The sequence below is a fragment of the Adiantum capillus-veneris genome, chromosome 17 (assembly GCF_014529385.1).
Source record: "Adiantum capillus-veneris isolate H3 chromosome 17, ASM1452938v2, whole genome shotgun sequence".
Taxonomy (NCBI): Eukaryota; Viridiplantae; Streptophyta; class Polypodiopsida; order Polypodiales; family Pteridaceae; genus Adiantum; species Adiantum capillus-veneris.
Window position 1 is genome coordinate 26,244,843 of NC_140947.1, and position 9,998 is coordinate 26,254,840.

General features: G+C 40.2%; 1 pseudogene; it reads left to right on the plus strand.

Annotated features, from left to right (window-relative positions):
* The first annotated feature begins 7,824 nt into the window (after positions 1-7,824).
* On the plus strand, positions 7,825-9,545 carry LOC147436952 (uncharacterized; annotated as a pseudogene).
* Positions 9,546-9,998: the final 453 nt, after the last annotated feature.

Below are 9,998 nucleotides of genomic sequence, written 5' to 3' on the forward strand. Positions count from 1 at the left end.
GAGCGAATTTGGAAAGAGGCGATGCAGTGGGAAAGAGCCCATCCTGCACTTAATTAATGTCAACCTTATCACACTGGCCAATATCAATGAAGCATGGCATCATCAAGCTCTCCCCTTCCCAATCATCAAGTTTGAACAATGACACATGCAAAATGGCAAGAGATTTGGCTAAACCGGCACCGGTATCTCGTCTTGTATACAAATGTGCCATCAAATATCAAGCAAGATCCTGTGCAGTGTTCGGTACCAAGAGTCAAAAGCGGGCAAGAACACTCAATCATCCAACAAAGGAGGCCAACCTAGCTCAATTACCCAAGGTTACCACCACCACAAAATGGCCCACCCATTGAAAACTATATGGTTGACACACTCTCTTCTACTATCCAACTGTTTAGAGGGATACCTAACTTGGCATGCATCATGATGGTCAAGATATCAAAAATGCTCCTCACTTGCATACAAACTTTCCATCGCACGGAGCAAAAATATGCAGCATAAATGTCCTTCTTCAAGGTAACAATGTACTGTGCTATGATCTATGAGGCCAACCTTCGTAGGAAGTGCTCCATGGATTTTTTGGTGAGGTGAAGTTTCTGCCATCATATTACATGCAAACCTTTGAAGAAGCATTCTATATGCGCTTCTTCACTTATAGATCCAAAATATTTGGCCCTGTCATCACCAATTTAAGCATTGTAATATGATGTTTTTGTCATCGTATTACATACAAACCTTTGAAGAAGCATTCTATACGGGCTTCTTCACTTACAAATCCAAAATCTTTGGCTCCATCATCACCAATTGAAGATCCAAGTTTGTTAGCTACTTAGTAGTCGAGCAAAGGAGCAGAATATCTATGCAATTCATGTCAATAGAGGACAAAGAACTTCGTCTCGAGTACCAACAAGGTCTTTAGCATCATGCCAGGAGGACTGAAGCGAGAAAGTCCGACCACTACTTACCACCCTAAGTAGCTATATCATGGACGACATATGAAAGGAGGGGGAATGTTAGCTGTTCAGCTAACAAAGCCAAAGAAAAGAGCATCAAAGGGACGCTACTCTCATTTTTTATCCCAATTAATTGTATTAAAACCCTTTGTATTAATGAAAAATCTCGCAAAGTCCAAAGCCGTTGTAATTTTATTGATTGCGAATAAGTGTAAAGGGGCCAAGAGCTTCCAAATTTGTAACTTTATGCAGTTCTTAAGCCTTCTCATTGAGCCCAATTAGCTAGGAATCCATTCTCAAACCTTGGCTAAGGTATAAAATCCAGTTTTTGTAACTATTGACCTAAGTTTTTGGATAATAAAATTGAGCGTAGGCTGTAGAAGCTTACTGTGAGTCTATTGTTTTCTTCAACCCTTTGTGTCTCTCTCATACGATGTTGCATTGCTATTCCGAGCATACCAACACGTTCCAAGGTGACTCTTCCATTTAACGTAAGTCTCTTGTGATGAAAATATGTTTTTAGTCGTGCCCATCTACGAGCTGTTTTCGCTATCCTGTCCACAATACATGCACCAAAACTAGTTTTTGACTTTAGGAATAGATAGAGCACATCTAGAGGAAGCCATAGAGTGCTTCAAATGCCAAAACCGACTAACCTAAACTAGGCTTCTTATCTTATGTGCAATATTTTCCAAGTGCTAGAAATGACATTTGAGCACATGAGAGTGCTAAGGATACTCTGCTCATGCTAGGCATTATTTCGTTGCATTTGGAGTCTCATAGCTACACAAATTTGTCTAGATAAGCTTGCAGTAAGGAAAGTAGCTATTGAATTCTGACACACATTTGAGACCGAACTAGGTAGAAACCACTTAGACATGGGTTTTCTTGAGAGATTGGCTATCTCTTGTAGCCTCCATGCACTAGTCAGGGAAGCTACGTCCCACGGATGATAATTTTTATGTCTGTGGTTATTGCTTTGCTAGAACCAATATGGTGGCTTGGCAGCCAGTCGACGAAATGACAACCATTAGGATGCTCCTATGAAGAGATTACTTGTGGAGTGGTTTGCACATTGCATAAAATTTGATGGGTGTGAAGTGAAGCCATTGTCATACTTACAATTGTATATTTTTTGTTTTACTCCACTTAGGCCACATTGGTCGTTAAGTGGGAGGTTTTTGGGGTAATCAAATAAAGAGTTTAGATGGAGTTTGTGAGGTATTAATAACGCTCTGACTCCACCCAAAACTTATCCTATGTTCTCCTTCTCTACACACACCGCTCTCCCCTACACACATAGATCTCCACAATTCTCAAGGAGGAAGGTTCTTAGTCAAGCCTCGTTGAGCCACCAAAAAATAATCAACTATTTGTTACAACCTATGAAGAAGCGTTCTTTGCAGTATGTGTGATGCACAATGTGAATATTAGGAGAGCCAAGTGAAGCAAGGTGGAAATGATCAAGTGGAAGAGCATCATACAGAGAGTGCACAGTCTCAATAAGCCCTAAAACTCAGAGGATCCAATATGGGTGCTACGACGCTATAAAAATTTCTCTTTGATTTATTGGTGAACAGGCGGCATTGTCATCTAGAAGCCCTCTCTCTCTATATGTGTGTGTGTGTGTGTGTGTGTGTGTGTGTGTGTGTGTGTGTGTGTGTGTGTGTGTGTGTGTGAATATCCTGCCCTTATATTGCAAGTGGAGGCAAGCGTGAGAGTGAGGGTGAAGGGGGTGGGGAGGAATAAATTCTAGGTAATCTGCTTATGAATCCCGATCAATACCTTAGATTTTTATAGATAGCATGGTTGTCTAGCCTTGAAAAACAAGGTCAAACAAAAGATTTGTTTCAATTAGCGTTATGTGTATTGTTGATTAGGTTTGCTATGCACTCAATGGTTGGCTATAAACCCATCGTTAAAGATTTCTTTTTTTCATTGTAGACAATGGGTTTATAATTATAGATAATAACACTACAAAGTTTCCACTAATATGGCCACCTTTTAAAGGATTCAAAGAGAGAGAGAGAGAGAGAGAGAGAGAGAGAGAGAGAGAGAGAGAGAGAGAATATTGCATGGATGCAGGGGTTTACAAAGAGAGAAGCAAGCATTGAGAGGCAACGCCCAAGAGAGAAACTAAAGCTCTACATGCAACTAATGCACGCGAGAGAGAGAGAGAGAGAGAGAGAGAGAGAGAGAGAGAGAGAGAGAGAGTTGCCTTACAAACACACCACAGAGGGGTGCATAAGCTCCTAGCACATCCACATGTAGTCAACTTCCATTAAGATGACCTTTTCTATCAGAAATTGCTATTTCACAAATAGCACCCACACTATTGGGGTGTGTGACATATCCGCACCACCAACTAGTGGAAGTCCCCTCTACTTTGGAAGCTTGCATCCCTCACATAATCACTTATGACATTAGATGCTCTATCCCTACTCTATAAAAGAAGCCAAAGCTACACACTTGGTATCATGCATTTGCCCCATCATTTGAGCCTACTTTTATCCACCATTAGCATCTAGATTTTTACCAATCTACTTATGTTTTGCTATCTCTATTAGCATTCCAATATCTTGCGATTAACACACTAAACTTTCCATGAATTGCTCACTAGTGTTTCTATCACAACCAATCCCTTTCATAGGGTGTTAGATTTGATGGTTCACTTCTAGGCCTATTAATCTCTTCATTTGATCATTGTCAATAGCTTAATCAATCACATTAGCATACTCTAATAAAACTCCTCATCACAAGCTCTTAATCAAACTTAAGCAAGTTGTTGAAAAGATCATTTGGCCACTACCCTCCTTGGTTAATAAGATTGAAATTAATGTGAGTAATTAGGATTCATTTATCTCTCATTAATTATGAAAATTTCCTTGCATCTAGTATGCATCTTGGCGTTAATTTTTGGCATAGTTTGCAACTCCAGTTGATTATTCTCTAAGTCATAAATTATTGCATTATTTGTCTGTGTCATCAAGAGATTTCCATAGAGCCTCCAATCGCTCCATTACAAGGCTAGGAACCCTCTCAACTCCATCACCCATTTTTTGCTAAATTAGGATGTGTGTGTGTGATTTTGTGTGTGAAACCCTTCATAATCCGAGCTCAATTGCCTTTCTATTTGGGGGAAACTGCATGAGGTTTTGAGCTCAAATTGGACACCCTATTTTCGAGTAAGCTGGGCGGATTTGAAAGTTCAACTCAACATGATTTTTAAGCCTTGGCAAGTCCACTAGACTACCTCCCACGTAGAGCCTTTGCCGCATGGACCAGGACGAGCCGGGAACCATGGCCATTAGGAAGTGAATGGGTTATAGGAGGGACTCTTTATTTTTTAGTTTAAGGAAATTCTTAAGGCTTAAGCCAAGTTTGACCAAGCCTAAAAGAGTGGGCAAAAAGGCTTATGTTGGGCTTTTTGAAAATGCCATTTCCATATTTGTTTTTAAAAATAGACTATTTTAACCCAAAAGAGAGGTGGGTAATTGAATTTTATAATATATATTTTTACTTTTTTTTCCACCTTGTCCTCTCTCTCTTACAATGAAACCACTCTCTCTCACTTTGAGGTCATTAAAGGAAGCACTTTTCATCCCTTCCCTTGTCAAAGAAGTAGTTTTTTCACATTCTCTCATTGCATTCTTTCTCTAAAACATGAATCAACTCTCTCTCTCTCTCTCTCTCTCTCTCTCTCTCTCTCTCTCTCTCTCCCCCCCCCCCCCCTTTTCTCTCTTGTCGCTTCTCTCTCTTCCAATCATTAAAGGGGAATTCTTTGCTACCTACTTCTGACAAAAATTGGAGATCCTCTAAGGTTTCAGATCTACTCTCTCTCCCACTCTCTCTCTCTCTCTCATGCTTCTTCATCTCCAACTCCAACTGAGAGCAATGGGATACTCCATTACCTCTATATGCAATAGCAATTATCTCTCTAATACATTCATGAGCAACCATTTTATTTCAATGGAGATTAACCAACATTCCCTACCTTTCTTCCCTCCACAACATCATCCAAACCTCATATCTCTAAGTACTCTCTGGTTTTTTCCTCCATATACTAATTGGAACTTTTCCTTACAAAATCCTCAAGTCAGATCTCATATGTGCTTATGGTTTATTTTCAAAAAATTATCATTGCACAAAGGAGACTTTGTCTAATTTTCTTCAAGATAGAGCAATATTACATGCTTCAAAACTATTTAGTACGTATAGACACAATTGTGTCAAACCCTCACCTTTTTTACTACAAAATGTGACACTTGAGATCTATTCATGATGGACATTATATTCAAGATTTTTCTACAAGCTGCTAGGATGGTAGTATTTCTGGACACCGATAACAAGGGGAAGGGATCATCAACACCTGTCTTCCCAAGAAAGTACTAACAAGAGTACTAATAGCGTTCTTGTTTTTGTTTCTTTGATGGTGGCAGGTAATAGGTTTCTTCCTTGGAATTGCAGATGCAACAGTTCAGCGACATACAAGGACCTATATCCATTCTATCTGATTAAGTCACAAAAACTCAATGTATATGTAAAAACTATTGTTATTATAATAAAAGTAATTCAATGATATGTACAAATATTTTCCCCTTTTGCTTATTAATATAAAGAAAGTTTATTTTCATTGGTATGAAGTCTCTGTTTAGTCTGGTCCATTATATGATTCAATAGTTTGTACTCTTCAAACTATTGTTAGATAATCAATTCAAACATACACAAACCTCTTTCTAGCTAGCCTTTAGTCAGGATAGCATCATCTAATGGACCAGACTAACTACCTAAACTTGGCCTACCCAATCCAAAGGGATGGGTTAGGACTCCTTGAGTTCCTCCTTCAGTCAAGTTTATGAGAGTGTGAAAACTATGGTTTTGTCATTATGAGCTTTTGACAACATTAACCTAATATGTTATGATTTTATAGGATATTGGATGATGCTCATACACAAGCAAGTTGATCTATTTTTTCAAACACAACTCCCTTTTCTCTGGAGAGAAATGGTAAGAGATCTTCTCTTACTCAAAACTAAACTTGAGTGCACTAGATTATACTGCTCCTTCAATATGTTTGGGCATTCCTATATTAGCCTTAAAAGCACCACTTCTCCAAATGGAAACCCTTCTACATATAAATGTTACCACTTGGAACATTTATTGATTCATTAGTTCCTTGGACGTTTTTATTACTCATTTTAAACATGGTTGGGGGTAGGGTTCCACATGGTGGGCCCTACCTTCCACCATGTGGACTCTTTTCCTAGGGTTGGGGGAGGGCCACAGTGGTTGACAATCATTTCATTTCTTAGTGGAGGTTCACACAGAAGGTCGGGATCATAGATCAAAACCTATTCCCAACAACTCAATGTCTCGGTAGATAGATCCACATATGGTATACTTAACTTGCAAAAAATCTAGCAAACTAGCTCACTCTTGAACAAATGGCTCTATGGATGACTGCACCTATCCACCAAAATGCATGTAAATTTGTGAATCTGCCAACTGTGAGCTATACCTAGCTCACATTGTATTTGCATATGCATATATAGCATGAAATTGCACAAAACCGTGTTGTAACTACTCTCTGGAGTGACCCACATAGTCATACATACGCACTACATGTGCCACATAATCTACATAGCAAAGAATGTGCAACCTATGAGCAAAACGCTTGAAATCAGGTGCACTACCTCGTCAGTCAAAAAGCATGTCAACCAAAAACTAGACACAAACGTTGTCCAAAAGCCAAGCTTGCTCGTGAAAAATCCGCTCGGAGATATTCCGTCGGAGCCGCATGTGTCTAAAATGTGTTGTCAAAACTAGAAAGTGGAGAGCATTCAAAGCTGAAATGTTGAGGGAAATTTTTGAAGCAAAACTGCTCTAGAATGGGCCTCGAAGGGTAGTCGATGGCGACAATACACTAGAGAAGAGCCAGAATGCTCTCTCTCGCTCTCACTATATCAAAACCGAGAAAAAAAACGATCGATGTTGACTTTTATCACCGGATGGAAGTGCATCGATTCCGTAGTCGCGGATGCTCAAAGCCAATGCCAAGCCGTCGATGCTCAAAGCCAATGGTCAAGAAGGAAAACGGATGCTCCTCACTCTATGTCAAAGTCATCAAGTCAATGTAGAAGTCAAGAGTAATTGATGTCGATGTCGGAGGAAAGTGTGTGTGCATGGCACGCACAAATGTGCTCTCCTTGCTTGGAGATCTCCCACTCTAAATGCCAAGAGTAGACACACACTCAAATGATCTCACTAGTGTGTGTATGCTCACACACGTTCACAATCTCTCCCTCATGAGCTTCAGCCAGATCGAGCCCGCTGCTTGATTTGTTTCCTTGTTGAAGCCTTTCTACTTTCCTTTCCTTACTAAGGTTGAACTTCAAAAAAGGAAAGGGCTTCCAATCTCTTCAAACCCTAAGGTTAACTTCAAGGAAAATAACAATCTCAAGCTTCCATTTCTACCATTTCTACAGAGCTGCAAAAAATCCCCTTTTGCTTTCAACTTCTTGAATTTCAACCTTACCTTCAATGCCTAAGGCAAGATTGACTCTAGCGCTCTTGTTTCTAAGGTGCATTCATCGTTTTTCTTTCCAAGCTTCATTGTCCCCATCTCTCCATAGAACTCCTTTGATGCCTCTCAAGATTCCAAGCTTCTCTTAGGCGGCTTGCACACGAGGGTGGGTAAGCTGAGCTTTGCGATCCACTTGATCTACTCCAAATGCCACAAATCCTTGCTAGATCCACATTGAACCACCACCAAATCGATGCCGCCAAGAACCTAGCTCTGTAGGTTGCTAAAGGAGCACCACAATTGATCACTACCATGGCTCTAATACCAATTGAAAGAGTGCGTAGTGTGTAGATGCGGGTGTGGCCAGTGTCCATTAGTACAAAGAAGAGGTGTGCCCCGCTCACTAAAGGCTTACTCTTGAAAGGTTGCCAGTGCCAGTTTAGTGTGAAGCGATTGGCTAAGGAGCCAGATGTAGGTGTGATATCTTACATCCATCCCTATCACACCAATAAAGCAGATGAAGTATGTCATCGTTCTTCTCATCCAAATGCATCTTTGAAGTTCTCCCATTGGATTTCATTGCACAAAAAGATATGGGTATCAAGTATGCTTTATCGTGGATTTTCTCCCCAAAAAGTCATGGAAAAGCATATACAACCACTACACACCCAAACGGAAGAGGATCCTAATTACAAGGTGGTGAGGGGGGATGATTTCTTGTGCATACGTGATATTATGAATATAGGGAGCAAGCTCTCCATTGACCAACATCAAATGCATGATAATGATGCCAAAAGTATGCGGTGTCGGTTCAATGCAAATATGCTCAACATATTCATATATCAATCACAAGATGCAATGCACAATGTGGAGTTTATGCTAGGAATCCAAACTCCATGGCAAGAGACATGTGCTACAAGTATGGGAATGGAAACCTTCTAGCAATGGATGCAACCTTTGGAACAAATAAGTACAAGGTGGGTGTTATTGGCATTTTCATAATATGCTTGATCGAATTCAATGTGTAGTTTGTTGCATTCTTATGACAAGCACTCTTGTGCTGTAGTTTTATCTCTACACTATACTAGTCTTTCATAGTCATCGCAATGGTGTTCCCATTGCATGGATCTTGACTTCTTCGGGCACATTCGAAACGACCCGTACAAGCCTCACAAGCTTTAGAAACCATATGTTGGATCACTTTAAGTCTTGGGAGCCTAGAGCATTCATGGTCAACGATGTTGAAAAAGAAATAGAGGCTTTACGGTATGTCAATCTTTTATGTGACAAGTGTAATCTCACATATGCATATCCTTTTTGCAGGATGTATTCCATGTACCTATTTTGTTATGTTTATGGCATGCCAAGAGGTGTTGGCTAAAGCATCTCATCAAGAAGGTGAAAGATTGTCCAACGAGGGCATATATGTTCCGCACATTGGGAATGATTATGAATATGTATGGCAAGCCTACTTAATTAGAGAATGCCACAAGGAGGATGTGAAGCTTTTGTTGGAGTCCTTCTAGTCAAAGTACAACGAAGAGGAGGAGTTCATCTTGTACTTGAAAACATACTGGGAGTCAAAGATAGGTGCACAGTAAACTCCCTCTCATATTTTTTTTGTGTACTCTCATTGTATTTCTCTTACAAGATTCATGATTTTGCACATAGGCATGTGGGTATGTGCAACACGCAATTTCACACATGCAGGGCAAGACACAAACGGTGCTATTGAGGCCTACCACATCCATTTTAAGTACAAGTTTCTAGGCTCATAAAAGATATTATTGACCGGTAGAGCTGATTGGCTACTACACAAACTTACTACATCGTGCCTACCAATTTATTTGTTCATGCAGCAACAAGTGAAAGACAATGGCTTCAAGCGCAACAATGCAATAGACAATGTCAGTGAGAACTCCTACCAACGAGCATTGGGCATTCCCGATGGATATATAAGACATATGGATTCTTCTTTAGGTGTTGTATTGGTGCAAAGTCTTTCCACACAAGGGCATTTCCACATGGTGTATACCCATGTACTTGAATGCATGCTGCATGTGATTGGCTAGGGGGAAGAGGGGTCCAATGAGCTTGAAACATGTGTAAAAGCTACAACTTGCCCCAAGCAAGCAAGGGGGGTGCTGGGGGGATATACACCACACACCCACACTCATTTTGTGGATTCATTCTCACTTGGTGAAAGTTGAGGAACTCCACCTCCTTCTTTAAGTTTGTGAGAAGTGAGAGCCTACACCAACACTCTTGGCTATGGAATGCAAATCCAACCAAGAGCCATGCTTCAATGCTTAAGCTTGCCATCTTCTTCGTCTTAATTTACTATGCTATTATGTATGCTAGCAAGAAGAGTGATGATAATTGAGGGACTATTTCTTTCTCCTATGGAATGTTTCTTCTTCTCTTCCCTACCCTCATTCCCCGCTAGCTCTCTCCACCTTCGAAGGTGTTTGAGGCCTTGGGACTAAGGCCTGGGATAGTTAATGCTTTCTACAAAGTTTATGGTA